Genomic DNA, 20,002 nt, shown 5'->3' on the forward strand with positions numbered 1-20,002 from the left:
TAGGCAACCATTTCCCAAGATATTCCGTTATACTGTACAGTGGTACCTCAGGTTAAGTACTTAATTCGTTCCAGAGGTCCGTTCTTAACCTGAAACTGTTCTTAACCTGAAGCACCACTTTAGCTAATGGGGCCTCCTACTGCCGCTGCGCCACCAGAGCACGATTTCTGTTCTCCTCCTGAAGCCAAGTTCTTAACCTGAGGTACTATTTCTGGGTTAGCAGAGTCTGTAACCTGAAGCGTATGTAACCCGAGGTACCACTGTACTACCACCCAACTCAATCAGCAGTCTGTATTCACTAAGCATGCTCAGTCTTCATTGGGGGGGGGGGTCCTTTAAAAAAAAATCACCCAGCTGCAAACCTTATATATTTTGTTGGAAATTATTATTTAGTTATGGGCATGTGGTTTAAATACTTACGCATGTTGTGTTTTACTGAATATTTGTATACCACCTTGAATCCTTTGAGATGAAGGGCAGTTTTAAAGTGTAACAAATGCACAATCTGGGGGCTCCTCCAAGCCTACTGAGACCTCCGCCTTGCAGGTGGATGGACCTGTTTCAACTATGAAGAGATCCACACTCAAAAGAATGAGTTTGCTGTTAGTAAACAGGAAATGCTACATTTGGAAAGTGGCTTTGAAATTTCCTTACAATCAGATTCTAGATGCCAAATGCAAGTTATTACATGCAAGATTTGGAGGGCAGAAGTAATCAAAGCTACTTAATTCTGAACAAGAAACTGAGACTGCTCAAGCACTTTGAGTAGTGCTGCCTTAGCCTTTGATCCTCAAGGCAATCCAATAATAAGCCTGTCCATAAAGCTAGAACTAATGAACAACACACACAACTCCAGTAAAAATGCACACACACACAAACAGAAATGAACATGAGTTGTTTAATTACTCTGGAAAAAAACCAAACCAAATTCCCAGTTCCCATTTTTATTTTCCCCACAGTACTGGCTATTAATTTATGTACATAGCCAACAGAAGAAGGCACCATGAGTGAAATTAGCAAGGGCGAGGGGGTTTGATTTCAATATTATTGGCAATACAGTGTTCCACTGTTGTGAATCAGATCTACACACAAAAAAGCATGAAAACAAAAGAACAGACACATCAAGCAAACACTAACTTTAGCTGGTGAAAATGGGAGCGACCAGATAATCTGGTCCACCTAGATCAACAGTTCTGCCAGCCATCATCATTTAAGTTCCATGAACATTATTCAGTTTCGGCTCATGTTTGCAGGGCCAGACCAAGACTGATGCAGTTGCTTATGGGTCAGAAGATAATGAGATGCAGAGCTAATCATGTGAGGTAAATGGCTAATAGGCTAAGACAGGGGTTCCCAATTGGGGGGTCTGTGTAACCCACCCAGGGGGTCTGTAGCACCATTCACATAACAAAAACTACCACAGTGGTATCAAAATTTTCAGAAGTTTGGCTTTTGAAAAACAGGGGGTCTGCAGTACTTAACTAATTGGGAACCACTGGGCTAGGATATGGGAGAATAAGTGAGTCATCTTTTTCAAAAGTCTCCTAGCTTACTGGCCATGTACCTGCAATCATACCCTATTTTATAGTAATAATAATAGTAGTAGTAGTACTGTATTTATACCCCACACATCTGACTGAGTTGCCCCAGCCACACTGAGCAGCTTCCAACATATATAAAAATATAATTAAACATTAAAAAACTTCCCTATACAGGAAGTATATAGTTTTCCCAGTAGTGATGTATGGAAGTGAGAGCTGGACCATAAAGAAAGCTGATCACCGAAGAATTGATGCCTTTGAATTATGGTGCTGGAGGAGACTCTTTAAAGTCCCATGGACTGACTGCAAGAAGATCAAACCTCTCCATTCTGAAGGAAATCAGCCCTGAGTGCTCACTGGAAGGACAGATCGTGAAGCTGAGGCTCCAATACTTTGCCCACCTCATGAGAAGAGAAGACTCCCTGGAAAAGACCCTGATGTTGGGAAAGATGGAGGGCACAAGGAGAAGGGGACGGCAGAGGACGAGATGGTTAGACAGTGTTCTCGAAGCTACCAGCATGAGTTTGACCAAAGTGCGGGAGGCAGTGGAAGACAGGAGTGCCTGGCGTGCTCTGGTCCAGGGGGTCACGAAGAGTCGGACATGACTAAACAACAACAACATACAGGGCTGCCTTCAGATGTCTTCTAAAGGTTGTATAGTTACTTATCTCCTTGGCTTGGGGGGGGAGGGTGTCATATTACTCCTCCAATGAAAACAGGGACATCCTAAGAAAAAGGATCAAATCAGAAACTGGGACAGCTTCTGTAAATTCAGGACTGTCCCTGGAAAATAGGGACACTTGGGAGGGTCTGCGTAGCTTCCCTAACGAAATATGTATCTTGGTAACTCTGCCACTGGAAGAGTCAATAATAATTAAGGGCAATTATGGCTTGGGAGGAAAGACTTAAAAGGAAACATAAGAAGAGCGCAGTTGGATCAGAACAAAGGCATGCCTAATTCAGCTTCCTGTTCTCACAGTGACCAACAAAATGCCTATTGGGAGCCCAGAAGCAGGACCTCAGCATTTGGAGGACGTTAAGATTTTAATAGGGAGCTGCCTCTCTCTGGAGATCTGATGTGAGACACTGGATTCAGCTGCCGGCTCTTCCAAGCTGTGCCTCCACCACCTATGCTCTACCTATATATTTGTAAAATAATTGTTTGTTTGCAGATAAACTCAAATATTATAAAACACTGCTAGCTGCCAGTAACTGAAGGAAATGGAATCTGGGTAACTCCTTTGCCCCTTTAATTCTATTGAAATCTTTTAATCTGGCTGCTTTGCTCCTACAACTCCAGTTCCTGAAGTGAACACTCTCCAGAACTTTAATCTAGACATGGCCTTTTCGGCACCTTTTCCAGCTCCACAATATACTCATTGGGATGCAGTAATCAGAACTGTACATGGCATTCCAAGTATGACCGCACCATAAGGCATTATGCTACTAGCAGTTTTACTTCTGAACCCCAAAAGAATCTTTTTCACAGCTACAGCACACTGGGTTAATGTTTTCATTGAGATCCACTATGACTACAAGATCCATTTCCTTGTCAGTCAGCCACTAGTTCAGCCCTCATCATCCTATATGTGATTGTTTGCCCCAATAAGCATCACTTTAACAGTGCTATTTTTCTAGAAAAAGAGGTGCCAGAACTCACCATGAACACCTCCCTTGTTCTCTTATAATGGCAATGGCACCCACCTGAGAGGTGCCAGAACTGAGTCCCAGCGAGTTCCAGCTGGGGGGGGGGTGGAATGCCCTGACTTTACACATACTTACATTGAATCATAGAATCATAGAATCATAGAGTTGGAAGAGACCACAAGGGCCATCAAGTCCAACCCCCTGCCAAGCAGGAAACACCATCAGAGCACTCCTGACATATGGTTGTCAAGCCTCTGCTTAAAGACCTCCAAAGAAGGAGACTCCACCACACTCCTTGGCAGCAAATTCCACTGTCGAACAGCTCTTACTGTCAGGAAGTTCTTCCTAATGTTTAGGTGGAATCTTCTTTCTTGTAGTTTGGAACCATTGCTCCGTGTCCGCTTCTCTGGAGCAGCAGAAAACAACCTTTCTCCCTCCTCTATGTGACATCCTTTTATATATTTGAACATGGCTATCATATCACCCCTCAACCTCCTCTTCTCCAGGCTAAACATGCCCAGCTCCCTTAGCCGTTCCTCATAAGGCATCGTTTCCAGGCCTTTGACCATTTTGGTTGCCCTCCTCTGGACACGTTCCAGTTTGTCAGTGTCCTTCTTGAACTGTGGTGCCCAGAACTGGACACAGTTCTCCAGGTGAGGTCTGACCAGAGCAGAATACAGTGGCACTATTACTTCCCTTGATCTAGATGCTATACTCCTATTGATGCAGCCCAGAATTGCATTGGCTGTTTTAGCTGCCGCGTCACACTGTTGGCTCATGTCAAGTTTGTGGTCAACCAAGACTCCTAGATCCTTTTCACATGTACTGCTCTCAAGCCAGGTGTCACCCATCTTGTATTTGTGCCTCTCATTTTTTTTGCCCAAGTGCAATACTTTACATTTCTCCCTGTTAAAATTCATCTCGTTTGTTTTTGCCCAGTTCTCTAATCTGTCAAGGTCATTTTGAAGTGTGATCATGTCCTCTGGGGTGTTAGCCACCCCTCCCAGTTTGGTGTCATCTGCAAATTTGATCAGGATGCCCTTGAGTCCATCATCCAAGTCATTGATAAAGACTTGAAGTAAATGTTCCAAAAGAATCTCTCTTGCCTGGGTGAATGAGCATTTCTTGAATGATCATACTTGGAATGCCATGTACAGATTGAAGTAAATGTTAATGCTCATTCACCCAGGCAAGAGAGATTCTTTTGGAGCTTTCTGGAATCCCTTTTAGTTTTTACTATCCTGAATGATTTAGTGTCATTTGCAAATCTGACTATCTTCTCTGCTCACCCTTAACTCTGAATCACTTCTGACCAAATTAAAAATCACTTGTCCCAATACGCCCATTATGGCTTCACAGAGAAAACAGGCAGTTCCTACCGTAATACTACCACTTTAGTATTGCTACTGCACTTGAATAACTCACATTGGACTCCACCCACAAGGCAAGACTTACCCTATCTGGTGCCCTCCAGATGTTTCAGACTCAGGCCAAAACATCTGGAGAGCATCAGGTTGGGGAACACTGCAGAAGATCATGGTCTGCCAACATAATAAAATGTAGTGTAGTTTTGCAGAAAACAACAGGTGTATGTACTTTTCTAGCCTTTGATTCCAATATGTCAAAACAGTTTACAGGTATTAATTCTGCTTCAAAACCATTGTGACTTAATTCTGCAGAATGTTTCCCAGGTTTTGCAATGGCAAATTTACTGGAAGAGACACATTAAAAACAGGTAATTGACTCAGGGGTTTCTGAACAGCACGGAACAACTTTGCAACTGCAAATAGTCATTAAGCTTTACCAAAACAACCTGCTGCTGGTGCAGTATTTGGCCAGTAAAGAGTTGATGATCAATACATGGACTTGGGGAAAGTCAGATCATCAGGATTGCCATTAATGGCTATGACACAGAACAGAAGTCTGAGCTACTGGAGCTAAGGCAACACCCCATAAATATGATGAGTACAGTTGCTACTGAATTTCAGTCTAAGCAAATTTATAATTGAAGGAAGTCAACGTATTTTCAATAAGATTAAGACATCTTGTAAAGGAAGTACTGTTATCTGCTCTTGCCAGGTTGACCATGAGGCCACCCCACTTCCTCTCATTCCTGTTCAGCCCTTAAATGAATAAGCCCTTTAAGAAATACCAAGTAATTGTTCCTTACATCTATGAAGGGTTGAATTAGAGCTTCACAGTACAGTGGTACCTCGGGTTAAGAACTTAATTCGTTCCAGAGGTCCGTTCTTAACCTGAAACTGTTCTTAACCTGAGGTACCACTTTAGCTAATGGGGCCTCCCGCTGCCGCCGTGCCGCCAGCGCGCAATTTCTGTTCTCATCCTGAAGCAAAGTTCTTAACCCGAGGTACTATTTCTCAGTTATTGGAGTCTGTAACCTGAAGCGTCTGTAACCCGAGGTACCACTGTACTAGAATTGGAACCCAGAACCTAATGATATAATGTCCACAATGCAAAAACAGTTGACAATCACAGGGGGAGTTGGCAATCCTTGGAGCACCTGCCCAGTGCCCCGAAATATTGATACACATTCATATGTATTTTTTTAAAAAATTGACATTCATTGATTTGGTGTGTACTAAATTGAGTTCAACTGGATGCAGCCAACACCTGCAATTCACATAGGGTGGGAGCTCTGGTGATCTTCATAACGATTTCTGTTCATTCTAAACAATCTAGCAAAGTAACTGCTGGTGATATATGAACTATGCTGCAAAAGCACGGATGGTCCTGAGAAATCCATGCCAGTTGTTGCTTCCCCATCCCCCAAAACGTATGCCACTCTTTGTTTAGATTTACTACCAGTGGATTGGCAGGAACAGTTCTAAGTAATTTTAGCAATTGATCGAATTTCAGGGATTGTTTTAGAGGCTAGACGCAAGCAACATATAGTTTTATTATTACAAAGATTGCATACCTTTATGTGCAGTCTAAGAAAAGTGCTATGAATAAAATTATTGGGTAAATAGCTTCACATTATTTTATCAGCAAAATGTGGCACGCAAAATTCAGGAAAATGTTGTAATTCTTTCCTTAAGACCTGAACTTTCAAAAGAGTATAATTATCCAAGAAAACAAGCTGATAGTGTTAGCAGTCAAGACAGAAAAATGTGCAGTATCTAGCTAAGCAGCCACATGAATGAAACAGTGCCTGTTGAAATGGTCACATGAAATAAACACGAGACAGTGCTTTCACTGAGAACTGCCTGCGAAAGAGAGCAACAAATAGCATATTGTTCCTTATTAACACAACATCATTTTCTTTATTATAGAGATCAGCTAACCATACCATACCACTTTTTTTTTAACAGTTGGACAACGTTATCAAACAACTGTTCTAAAAACCTATTATTTGCACAAAGATATTTTTTTAACTTGCAGAAGCAGTTGCATTTTGAATTCCTCCAAAATTATGCCGACGCTATCAAAAACTATTTGTACCTTCCCTTTAAATCCCTGGTGTAGTTCTGTACAGAAAGATGGACCCAGAGAATTAACCTGGATTGAAACTTCACATTTTTTCCAACTTTGCTGACCTTCTCCAGCAGTGTAGAGACACGGGAGAGGGATGGCTGGGTTCTAGGGTTAAATCATAGCTCAGACAGAGAACTAATAAGACCAGCAGGATCCTACCTGACCTTAACGTGCAGCCCAGGATCTCTTGCAGCACATAAGAGTTCTACAGTAAAGGCTGTTAAGCAAACCAATCAGCATGGAAACGGCATTTCAATATATGCTGGAAAACCACCAGTTTAGAACTGATGTCAATTTCAGACAAGTTCCTTACACTACTCGTGACAACTGTTTTCATAGCATTTGCCTTCTCAAGGGAAACCAGTTATCCAATTCATAAACCACATAAACCTGGAGTTAGCTTGCAAAACTTCACTTTCTGCTTTTGGCAATGATAAATCAGCCATCCCATTCACCACAAGCAAAGAGTGGGCCATGGGCATGAAAGTGGAGTCAACACAAGCAAGTTTATTTGTTGAACCATGACATTCATAGCTTGCCTTTATTTCATTGTGTAACTACAAGGCGACCCAACCAGACTTAGACCTGCTTAGTTTAAGCAATGTTTCTTTGCCCTTTTGAGCATGTCCTCAAACCAGTTTGGAATCTGGATTTATTCTGGCTTATCTGTAGAGCAACTCAGGAGGGTGCATACCTTTGTTCAGGTCTGGGGAATCACAGAAGAGTTAACATTAGCAGAACAAAGAGACTCTCAAAATTGTTTCAGAGCTTCTTTCTAAGGAGAAAACACACTTCAGGTTGTATTTTTATTGGGACTGCTCATGGTTTTGGGGAAATCATCTTTATATTTCTAACACAACCTTTCAGGTGCCATAGGAACAGGCAAAAAATCGTTCTTAAAAGAGACAGTAGATCAAGCCCTGTCAACATTACTTTTTTGATAACTAAAATTGATCCTGATGGCTAATTATAGGGTGTCTTGGTTGATATCCCACCTGTTAAATAATGACATTTACTATTCATTACCCATCTGTATTCTCCGCTTACATTAACAGGACTCACATGATGGCAAATGTGTGCAGAATCGTGACCTGATCTTATGCAGCAAAACCTCACTTGTTTACTGATACTTAGCCCAAGTAAATGTGTACAGGACAGCAGCCTAAGTATAAGCACAGATTTGACCCTTTTAAAATAGGAATTAGAGACAGGTGATGCTATGCAGCAGCTAAGAGCAGCAGCTATGCTCTCAGAAGTCCCTAGTCCGCATACCCTAATAATAAATTATTCTTATAATATTGTTTTTAGCTATAAACCTCTGGGCAGGACAAGTTACTGTCTCTCAGCTTCACCTGCAGCCTGCAGTAAAAAGACTGCTTACCAGCTATTATAAGCTTTGAGCACTTGAGAGAGTGCCAAATGAAGACTAAATATTACTCTTGTTGCTGAAATTTTCAAAGAATAATAAAATCTGAGACATAGGTAGAATCTACACACATATAAAAAACGCTGTGAAAATGCTTTTAAAAAGCGTTTTGAAAAAGACATTGAATTTTGAATAGCTCACTGTCATCATCTAGTGCCACATTTGTATAATGCACTGTACAGAACATTTAAAAGGTTTTATTTGCAGCTGTATAGCTGAGTCCATAATATACTATTTTAGCTCCTTTGGTTCACATCTTTTATTTATTCTTTTTTAAAAGTAGTTATTCTGCTGAAGCAATTTAATACATTTATTGTTGTGTTTGCCTTTGCTCCAGAGGTTCCCCAAATACTAAAGATAGTTCTTTTGCCAACAAATAGAAGGTGGGTCTATGGTTTAGTACTAAGGAATCAGTTCCCAGAGTAGAGAAGTAGTCTGGATTTGAAAGGCCATTTTAAAGTCCCACATGGAAAGAACAAATTCCAAGTAGTAATGAATCCCTCTGCAGATATTCAAAGGTAATATTTCTTCATGATTCGCATATTAAAGCTGGCCCTGAAATTGACTGCAACAATGCCGCTTGGAATGTGGGGTGTACAGTGATGCTCAACATCGCAGTGCCTGCATGTGCAACAAACACCAGGCTGGCAGTAGCACAACATTAGTCTCAGTCCCATCCATTCTCTTGCTTAACTGTCTAAAAGAAAACATGCTTTAATTTAGCAGGGGGTTGAACAAGACAGTGTTCTAGCATGATCTGCTAACTGTTCGGGAGAAGTCGACAGTCAATCAAGAGTTAGATCCAGATGAGGTTTCTGAGAACAGCACAGAGAGAGGCATGGTCAAGAACCAACCAGGCTGGAACAAGATTTTTTATAAGCTGAGATAGCTTTCTGGTGAAAAGGTTACCTTGGGAGGTAGCCAAGGTCTGCAATAGCAAATGAGCAGAATTTATATGTAGGAGTGCTCAGCCAGAAGTAGCTAAGGAAGGTACAGGCTTTTGCAGGCTTCTTTTTCCTCTTTCCTTTCTTTCTCTCGTTTTCTTTTCTTTTCATACAAAAGTGTGAAGGACTAATGGCAAATTAGATTGGCTCCAGTCCCTCACTTCCAGTTCAGGACTGGCACATAAAGATGCATGTCCACTGTTATAAGCAGAGAGAGGGGATGGAGAAAGCAGCAACCAAAATGCAGAAGGAAAAGGGCCAAAAATACAAACACTACCAACACTACCTAATAATCATCCTAGGGCTGAAAGAGTTCCAGAAATCCATCTTAGCTACCTGCAAGTACAGCAAGGCTATCCATTCACTAGACCCATCCAATCTGATCAATTGCGGCAGTCTAGGATACAGAACAGCACAGGGTGAGAAAAGCTACGCTAGGGAAGCTAGCTGCAGGGCAAATGGTCCAGATGACTGAAGAATATAGTCATGGCCTAAGCTATATCACAATTTTTAATGTGCAAAATTATTTCTCACCCCCCCATGTAAATCAGAGTGGCATATAGCAAAACTCTGTAAAATATACACAAACAATAGAACACAGTATAATCTGTTCCCTCCTGACAGCTCTGCTAGCTACAGCCTCGAAACAGCATCCCAAAGCAGCTAAACATGATAGTGCAAGCAAATAAGGCAATAAATTTCAATTGCTAGTGCAACTAAGAAATAAACCAATTTTCCTTACTGTAAAAGGAAGACATTCACAGTTTGGGGTTGCGGGAGAGAGATCTGCCTAATTTTGGAGCCACGATTACTATGGGTTATTACTTCACTACCTGGTCCATAGGCGCCAACTCTTAGGAGCTTGGGGGGCTTCACACAGCCCCCCCCCCTAAATTATAGGAGGGGGCCGGGGCCTCCCCAAAGTTGATGGGCATTGCCATTCAAATGGTGTGTGTGCACTGTGTCATGAGATCAATTATCTGGGGCGGGGCTTACATCCCTCCCTCAATATTCAAGTTGGCATCCCTGACCCAAACCTTACCCAACAGCAGACTAGGGTATTTACCTAATCTTATCTAGAGAAAGAGTGTCTTCCAAAAATAAAATATGGCAACAACTTGAGATCATGCCCAAAGAGCTACCCAGCCACCCTTAAGCAATGCATGCAAGTCCAACCCACTCATCACCTGATCTTTGCTTGTGGTAGGAAAAGGAAGGGGCAGCATCAAAAGGACTACAAGCAAAAATCCAAAAACCTCAAAATGATGCTCAAAAATAAATAAATTTATTAGAAAATATATGCTTGTGTGATTTGGTGTGCCACATTCGTCAGAGGCAAATAAATTGTTATTCATTCAAAGCATGCTGCCTCAGACCTAAAAAAGACAAGATGCCAAAATGACATATACTTCTGCATAAACTTCTCAAGTTCAAGAAGCACTTTGAATCTTTTGCCTTGCGAGGGGGGGCGGGGCTTGCAGGCCCTGGTGTCCCATAAAATGTTTGTTTGTTTGTTTGTGTTTGTTTTTTAAAAGCAAAACTTAACTCATATACCCAGAAAACACTCCCTGCCTGACCTTCTGGCCTACAAGTGAAACATCATCAATAGCCATAATTCTTTGCACTGATTTCTCTAAATCATTTTATTACCAAGAGTTAATTGCAGGAAACAACTACAAGCTTATTTTAATTTAGTGCCAAACTGGCTTCCACTGAATCAGCTGTGCTTCATCACTGGAAAGCTGGCAAACTTATTTGTGTATTTCTTTATGGAAACACATTAAGGTAAAGTTGGCCTCTTGCCTTGGTAATAAGCTATATCCATTTTTAAAAGCTTTCAAGGAACTAACACAGGGCAGTAAAATATATTGAATCACTCGTTTGATCATGAGACACACACCAGTATTGTTTTGCTAGCTCTGACAAATTGCCATACTACTGTAAACCACTTTGGGTTGTTGTTTTTTACAATCAAGAATTGTATATTTCTAAATAAATAAATTAAAAGTTCAGGTGTCATAAAGGAAATATATCGATATGCTCACCCCATTTCTCCAGGTGGAACAATATTAGTGGAATGTGGTTTCTTTCGAAATGAGGCAATTGGAGGCTTATGGCATATTGTAATATTTTAAGATTATTTAAAATAAACAATTTGAGATTGCAAAGCATGCAGTTTAAACGCTCCAACAGCAAACGCCACTGCCCCACAACAGGTATGCAGAGGAAGACAGCAAGCACCCTAAAATGTTTACACAGCCTGAGCTCAGCCCTCTCTTATAGCTCTCCTAGGCTATTACTCCATGTCTCAAACCTGCAGTTTATATATTCTTCTTTTCACACACGGACATAGATTACATCATCCTTAGCTGGGGTGTGGGGGAAGGTAAGCCACATATCCCCTTCTCCATTTTTTTAAAAAAAGTTCAGAACATTGCTTCTTGATGTAGGACTACTTTGCAAACTTCAAACCATTAGCTGCCATTGGAAGACATCACTTAAATGTTCACAGCTGTTGAATGTCAAATCCCAGATCCTGGCCAGGTATGGCCTTAAAGCAAAGCGACCGCTATTGCCCTGCCCAAAAAAATCCAATAACAAGTCCAATAGGTTACATAGGTTTAAAATTATTGAATTGTTGGATTACCAGTATCAATTAATTTAATGCCACCTTGCAGCTGAAGCAGTTGAACCTTTGAGATACTGTTCTGTAGGACTTAACTCCAGCAATATCTTTGAAATAATTCATAGAGTCTGTTTTATTAATAAATCACAGATTTCTATATATAGTGTGTGTGTGTGTGTGTGTGTGTGTGTGTGTGTGTGTGTGTGTAACACATATGCACACTTTAGTACTGTAACTGGATATTCTTCATAATAATATAATGTTTTGGTATCATGAAGTTGTCCACATCAGTTATGATAACTGTAAAAGACCAACTTTTCTATGGCTTTTACCCTTCGTCAAAATCACAAAGCTTTTCCTCTGACTCTTCTAGAATATCTAATTCTCTATCTCCAACTAGAATCTAGGTCCTGGATGCTTGCAGAACAATTGCTTTGTTGCACTAAAACTGTAATTTCTTGGAAATGCATGTGCAGAACTAATTGGGTAAAGAAAATGCTTTTGCTAATCAAGTTTGCAAACATTATTTTTAAAGAATAGCAAGTAAAGAGTTAGGCTTAAAATGTGCTGTCATCAACCCACACTGGAAGAATGGCAGATGAAGGTGATGGACTACATGGGCTTGGCAGAAATGACGAGCAGAATCCGAAACCAGGGAAAAGAAGCGGCGGAAGAAGAATGGAAAAAGTTTAAGGACTATTTAAAGAAATATTACAAAATTAATGACAGTTAGAATGATGTTGGACTAAAGTAAATGGTTACTATTAGTAATGGTTAAGACAAGGAGAATAAGGATGATTAGCTTAAATTTATAGCAAAATAAGGGAAGATTTGCTGAACAATTGATTAGAATTTGGAATACAGAAACGGGAGGCATGAGGAAGTCGAAGAAGAAAGGTTTAAGAAATTAGGACAGGAAATGGTACTTGTTTCTTGTTTTGTTTTTTGTCCTCTGTTTGTTTATGTATGTTTTGTTTGTATGAATATAAAAATTGCTTAATAAAAATATTATAAAAAAAAAAAATTAAAATGTGCTGTCATCAAATATAGATGTGACGCCAAATAGATTACTATTATGTTGCTAACATTAGCAGAATGTCCCAAAATCAAAAGAGCGTGCCATGGCTCTTTAAAGTGTAGGCAAACTTTCTTCATAATGTTGACTTTCATTTCTCACATGCCAACCAAAGACTGTCTGCATCGGTGCTTATGTTTTTGGAATGTGTATGCATAATAAAAATCATATTATCCCAGAACTGCAGTGAAGTTACATCAGAGTCACTTGCAGCTAACCCAGCACAAATGCTTAGGAGCAGGCTCACTTTACAAGGTAAATAAAAAGCAACAATTTCCCATTCCTGAATATAGTAAAGCAAACAGTCAGCCAAAAGACCACTAAATAAATCAGCAAAAAAAAAAAAAAAAACCCCAACAGCAACGCACACATTAAATAGGAAAGTGGTGCTGTCAGAACAATTAACAAGCTTTTGATGAAGTCACCAAGAAAGGAAGACAGGCAAAGAGTGCCTGAAACCAGCATTTAGACTGACAGTTGCTAATATGCTAAGCAGTTCTTGTTTGCAGGTACTCGTAGCATAAGATATACTTCATTAACAGATGACCTTTACACAAACACAAAAACTCAAAACACATTGAAAAGTTTCAATCACTCCTGCTTCTGCTTGTTAAATAGAATTTCCATTGATACAGCTTGAAGGAAAACACCCTTTAAAATTCGGATTAATTTCTTATCTTGTATAATATTCCATTGATTATTTCAGACCATTTTAATGAATGGTGTAATGGGGGGGATGCCAAATTTAACTTGCTGTAACATTAAAGATAAAAGAAATGGACATCTATTATTTATTCATAAATTTTCTGAATGACAATGACAATTGGGTCTGAGAATACCCAAATATAAAAAGAAAATATCCCATATTGGTCAACAGAAGCAGATGACATATTTGATTAAGAAGAGTACATAACAACTATCTTTGATTTCTACTAGCTACCTAATTAAGTGTAATCTGTATACCTTTGATTCTCCAAGTCTGTATTTTGACCCTTAAGGTTCTCTTTCTTCCAGTCATCAGAAAAAAATACACTTGTAGTTTACAAACTTTGAATAACCAGCATACATACTCATGTGACTGTGATTATATTTTACTTATACATCAATTGTGCTTTTTGAAGTCAAGGTTTTCCCTATGATGATTTATTTGAACAAAAATATATTGAGCGCATAACACTTTTCTTCAGCATCAGTAATGAATGCCTGTTCTGTCCTTTTTCATCTACTGCAAATCCCATAGCCTTCTTAAACATCCTTATTTGTTCAGACATTGTTACGGTGTGGAAACTGCTTCCCTAGCTGCGTGTGTACAAAAGCAGGATCTTTCAACATGTTATTGTCAATGCAAGTCAAAGTCAAATCTCATTTGTAAAAATAATAATAATAATAGTTTGCCAATGGGTTACGAGTAAGGGAAAAGTGTTTTGTTTCTTTATCTTCTTTCTGTGGTGTTCTAGTGGATGGCTTTGTCCATATAACTGAGAAACCCAGCAGGAAGCATAAGCCACTGTATCAAGAACTCCAGTCTGTTGCCTTAAAAAGCATTTTAGGTATACTAAGGTGGTCAAGATTTAATGCTGTATTGTGCTAAAGTTGCAATCCTATGCACATTTACCTGGGAGCAAGGCCCACTTTAATGCAATAGAAGTTGCTTTCTAGTAAACATGAAGAGGGCTACAAAACTCCCCAACCGTTTCCTTAATGTTTAGATGTGCTCACCATCAGTTACAATCCTCTATAAATCTAATTATTTCAGGTACTTCTAGACATGCAACCTAGAAGGGGTCAATGACCCTGTTTTGCTAAAGCCCAATACAATAATAGCAAAAACTACTCTTGGACTCTAAACTGTTTTTAATGGATTGTGTGTGTGTGTGTGTGTGTGTGTGTGTGTGTGTGTGTTCCATAATTCTTCTCTGTTATAATTATATGTTCCTATTCAATTATCAATAAATGTTGATACCAAGGTCATAAGCATAACATAGACAACAGCACTTACAGGGCAATCCTAAGCAGCAGTCATTTACAGCTGCAGTGACAGAGCCAGGAACACATTACTGCCAGTCCCCAAACATCTCTCCAGGTAGGGACTCAAATCCCCATATACTGCTCACAACTGCTGTTTTACATCACAATGCACTAGGAGAGCTCACACAACACAGTCCTCCCCCCCCCCCAGCCTTGGAGCAGGATATTTGCAGTGCATACCAAAACCCTGCCTAAGGCAAGGGTTCAAGAAGTGGAAGGGAGGGATCAGGATTCATAAAACAGGATAGTGGCAGAGACCCGAAACTGACAGCAACAACCTCCAGTGACTCTGTATACAGGGGACAAAGTTAGGAAGCAGGAGATGGGAGTTTGGCACCACTCATTTTTAGCAAGCCTGACAATAACAGCAGCAAAAACCATGAGAGGGGCAACTGTCAGGAAACTCCTAATAATAATAATAATAATTTTTACCCCGCCCATTTGGCTGGGTTTCCCCAGCCACTCTGAGCGGCTTACAGCACATAAAAAATTGTAAAACATTAGACATTAAAAATTTCCCAATACAGGGTTGCCTTCAGATGTCTTCTAAAAGTCAGATAGTTGTTTATTTCCTTGCCATCTGATGGGAGGGCATTTCACAGGGTGGGCGCCACTACCGAGAAGGCCCTCTGCCTCAAACTCAGACTCAAACTCACACTGCAAATGGCACAGGGCAGTTCCCTACCACTCAGCCACAGGAAACAGATACATCACAGGGCATTTGCCTCTTCTCTTACACACCAAGTCATCTATACCAGGAGCACCGGACTGCAGAAGCCCTTTCCAGGTGAGCAACTCAGATCTTACATTCAGGAAGTATACAGCCCCCGCACTAGGAAAGGTGGGACTGTACACCTTTCCACTTAAGCCAACCAGGAAGGGTACTACAGGGCCTGTAGGCTACTCCCTATATGAGCCAACCGGTGCTTTATTATGACATCACACCTCACTGTTCTTCCCTCACCACACTATGCCAGATGACTGCCTCATGTACCCTGGCATTAGCTCTCATCCCACTTGTGGATCCTGAAAAGTCAGGCTTATCTCGGGAGTTTCATCCCAGTGGGGTCAGCTGGAGCCAGGTCCCAGAAACAGCAGCAAAACAAAGCATATGGCAGTGTGAAATATTTTATTGAATAGCTTCTGGGATGGAGGAGACCCCGAAAGGAAATGACACACATCTGGGGTTGCCAACCAGTCACTCCAGTAGGTGCTTTGCAGGGTGGGAGGTGTAGCGTCCCGTATGACACCAGCTCCACATCAAAAATGCTTTCATGTGTTGTATAACTACCATGGAGCGTGCCAGGGCACAGTAGCCTGCCTACAGGGAGCAGGAGAAGGAGTAGGAAGTATCCTGGCCACTAGTGCTGGTCAATGGTTGTGCCTCATGATATGCATAGAGTTGGTTGCAAGATGGTTCCCCTACTTGTGGCAAAGGGAGACACTGTGAAAGAATGACATGCGCTACGGCCTAAATCTGTGCCACCCCAACCCTCCCATGACACTGTTCATTTTAGGCATTCTGCCAGCGTATTTGCAGTGTTGTATCAGTGTAGCCACCACAGTGATGGCATCTCCCTCATTCCACCAGTTCCTGACAAACCCTGTAGCCCCTCAACAGGCAGAACTCATGGACAGAACTGTGGCCCTGGTATGGAATAATTAGACAAGTCACTTCCTGGCAGTTAACAGAAGCAGCTATCTTCCTGGGTGCAAAAACCAAAATTTCTTCCCAATATCTGGAGGAGCATTTTCAAAGGAAGAGTAGGGATGGGAAGCCTGGCCAACACAAGACAGGATATGCATCTTTAAGCCTTGCAATGTTAGTTAAATGGCGTTTAACATTAACAAGATTAATGGCGTTAAAGGGGCTCAGCTTTAGCCTTGCACCCCTATTTCTGTAGAAATCAAGAGTTCTTGGCTCCAACAGCCAATTTGGAAAAGGAAAATATGTAAGCTTTTTAAGGCACATGCAGCATTTTCATCAATATAATTCCCTTAGGCATGGTTGTATTCCCTAGGATATACTTAACAGCACAGCCACATTTTAAAGCATTTTGCTTCATTTTTTGTTCCAATTTGGTTACATTAATTTAAAAATACAGCTCAGCACAACAGCACTGATCATTTTAATTAATTTGCTTAAGACAAGTTAACTTTGACCAGATGGCATTTTCTTGGATAATTGCAATGTGCTGTCCTCACGTTAATGTTATAGTAACACATGCTCTTTCCTGTGATTTTGAAAGGTGCTGCTGTATATACTAGCAGAAACAATGCAGTCACAATATTGCATGTATAATATTGTGCACTACGGTTTCCAAAATCTATTGCAAGTTACTGCAGAGCAAAACATTGTGTTGCTTTCTAATAAGAAATAATAGGAGCAATTATTTGTGATCAGATAATGATGTTTTAATAAATCTGCCAAGTTATTTGAGCAGCTGGCCACCAATCCAAACTAAATAAATCTGATTAGTGTTTTAATGTAAATAAATGAAATGAGCAGAAAGGGACAATGACTTCAAGCAGTTGACACTGCTCAGGGCTTTTTTCATAATATTTTTTTTTAAAAAAAATGAATTCAGGTATGATGGAACTGTGATTTCCAGACTGTTACAAATTCACCTTTTTAATGACGTCAAACACAGACATAAAACCAACTTTTACTACGCCCTCAAGAGAAGTTTATCTTTGGCACAGAGCAAGTAACACACACCCATATACACAGACACCTTTGGTTGATTCAGCAGCATAGAAGAAAGGCCATCATAAATTATTTTTCAAACAAACCCAAAACCCGCGTACAATAGCTAGTAACACAATAACTTATTCAAAGCAATGTACCAACATATTGACTTCTAGGCTAGCAGAGAGGGATCAGCTGAAGGGTACAAGCCTAGAGAGCAATCCCTGTTGATCTCTATGGGACTTACTTCCCACTAAACATCCATAGCTTGGGGCTTCACATCATTTAAAGCAATAGCAGCCTTTCCAATTTCATCATTCGTGCTTGCTCCATCTTCCTCTGCCTTCCCCCTTTCCCTTAACACGGTCTCTTCACTCAATGCCAAGCCAGTTGTGTGCCATTCGGCCCCTAGCGTTGGAATTACCTGCAAAGGCAGTTAAGGAGCAGCACAAACGCCACACTGGAGCCCAAACTCAGGGAGCCAAGGAGGAGAGAGAGAGCTGATCTTCAAGAATATATATATCCCAAGGAATCCCAGCCCTGTTTTCCCTCTAAGCCCCCCTGGCGCCGTCCTAACGTCAAAGTCAGCCGGGATCTGCCTTCCCCGCATGACCCAGCTGGGAAATTGTGGGCATATTAGCAGCGCGTGTCCAAGCCAGCAATCGCCTCGAGAGCAGCAGCAGCACCAGACACATTCTCCCTTCCCCTGCAGCAGCAGCAGCAGCAGCAGGCACTGCGATAAAGGAAACCGGCAAAAAAAAAAAAAGAGGTGGACAATTATCAGTCCTCGCAGAACGCCAGAGAGAGAGAGATGCACCAAAATGGAAGCTGGCGGGCAACTTCCCCCATCGATTTTGCCCACCCACCGACCGCCACCCCCATCTCGGGCAGGACTCCCCCCCAAAAAACGACATTCCCCAGAGCCAAAGGCGGGTCCACAAGTCCTTCAAACCGCGTCTGCCCCCCCCACTACACCCCCCCACCCCACCCCGCATGCATAGGTCGTCAGGGTGCGGGACACCTTGAGGCGCCGGTCCTTTTTCGCGCCCAGAAGGAGAAGGAAGGAAGGAAGCCCACCTTCAGGCTGGGCAGCTGCGCGCGCCGAGCGGCTCCCCGATATCCCGGACCCGCAGAGGCGTCGTCGGCGTGTCCAGCTATGAGGCGCGAGTCTCCCGGGCGCGAGGCGGGCGTCCCATGAGGAGACCGGTCCGTCGAGAAAGAGAGCGCCGCCGCCGCTGCTGCTGCTTCCTCGGCGCTACCCGGGCGGCTGTCACGGGAGAGTGACGGCTTTCCACCTTCTCCCGACAGGGGCTCCTCTTTCTCCTCAGAGAGCGCGGACGGGGCGGCCGCGGCGGAGCCAAAGCGTCGGGTCGTAACGGCGGCGGCAACGACCCCGGCCAAGCCGTTCCCGCCCTCGTTGCCTCTCCGGGCGGCTGCGCTGCCTCCCGCCGCCGACACCTGGCCGGGACGCCCGGCGGCCAATCAGAGGGAAGCGGCGGCTCCTGAGGGAGGAGGAGGAGGAGAGGCTGAGGCGGGCGGTTAAGGGAACGCGCGCGCGCGCGCGCTTTCCGGATCTCGCCAACGAGCTGTTCTTGCCTCTCCGTAAAGGGTGGGGTGGGGCGCGCGCACCGCTTCTCCCTTTGCGCGCGCTGCGAATGCCCGGCCGTGGCGCGCGCCCACGTTGCAGCAGTTGGGGGGAGTTTCGTCAAAGGAGCGGCGGGAAGGGAGGCAGCTGCTGCCCCTCGGGAGAAAGCAGCAGCCAGGGAGGGGCTTTTAAGTTAAAAGCACAAGGCGGACACACAACCCCCCCCCAAAAAAAAAGTCTTGGAATGTAGGAATGTTATAACATAGAGGAGAGGGCTCTTGAGCATGGGCAGAGTGCACTGGGGGACCGCAGGGAGCACCCAGCTCCCATGTGGGTTCAGGGGAAAGGTTTCCAATTATATTTTATTAAGTTTCTACCTTTTTAACACACGATCCAAGCACAATTTCGACTTTACTCTTATTTTTGTCGACTTGCCTCCCCGTTTTCCATGGAGTAGTCGTTTCTCCCCTTCTGCCTATTAAATCACAACCCCAGTATTATAATCTAATTACTTCCGTTTCTCGTAGCTCAAATCCTGCGTGTGAGTTCGTCATGCCATAATATTTATTTAAGTAGTCCGAAAAAGGTGTCTCACCCTTAGATTCTCTTGAGTTTGCTGTTAATTTTGCCTGTTCTGTTAGGAAAAGGGGTTTCCTTGGCAAAGGCTCTTGTCTGCATGCAGGCCTCTGCCACTGCATCTTTCCCTTTCTGAGACTATGCATGGGAAGAGGTGGCTTGTCAGTTTATTGCATTGTTTATTATTTTCCCCACAGCTCAAGTGCGTTTTATAGTCCAGCATTAAAAACAGGTATTTTTAAAGACGCCAAAACAAATGCCATATAGTAATAGCATTAGTAAAACTAGTGTGTTCCACGGAGGAAAAGGAGAGAGGCGGGGAGTGGTGGTCGATTTTTGTATTTTAGAACTCAAAGGGCTTATTTTTATC

General features: G+C 42.3%; 1 protein-coding gene across 6 annotated transcripts in view; it reads right to left on the reverse strand.

The window, feature by feature from the left end:
* The window catches only part of MYRIP (myosin VIIA and Rab interacting protein), a 149,357-nt gene extending 130,583 nt beyond the window's left edge, over nt 1-18,774 (reverse strand). The window contains exon 1 of one of the 6 annotated variants that reach the window (XM_053409639.1): nt 18,549-18,773. The gene's annotated coding sequence lies outside the window, so the exon portion shown is untranslated. Of the gene's footprint in view, nt 1-14,753; nt 14,841-15,467; nt 15,524-15,589; nt 15,666-18,548 lie in introns of those variants that run through there. The other 5 variants (XM_053409640.1, XM_053409635.1, XM_053409638.1 and 2 more) reach the window with 5 other exon arrangements.
* Between the last annotated feature and the right edge of the window lie 1,228 nt (nt 18,775-20,002).

This window comes from Podarcis raffonei, chromosome 12 (genome assembly GCF_027172205.1).
Source record: "Podarcis raffonei isolate rPodRaf1 chromosome 12, rPodRaf1.pri, whole genome shotgun sequence".
NCBI lineage: Eukaryota > Metazoa > Chordata > Lepidosauria > Squamata > Lacertidae > Podarcis > Podarcis raffonei.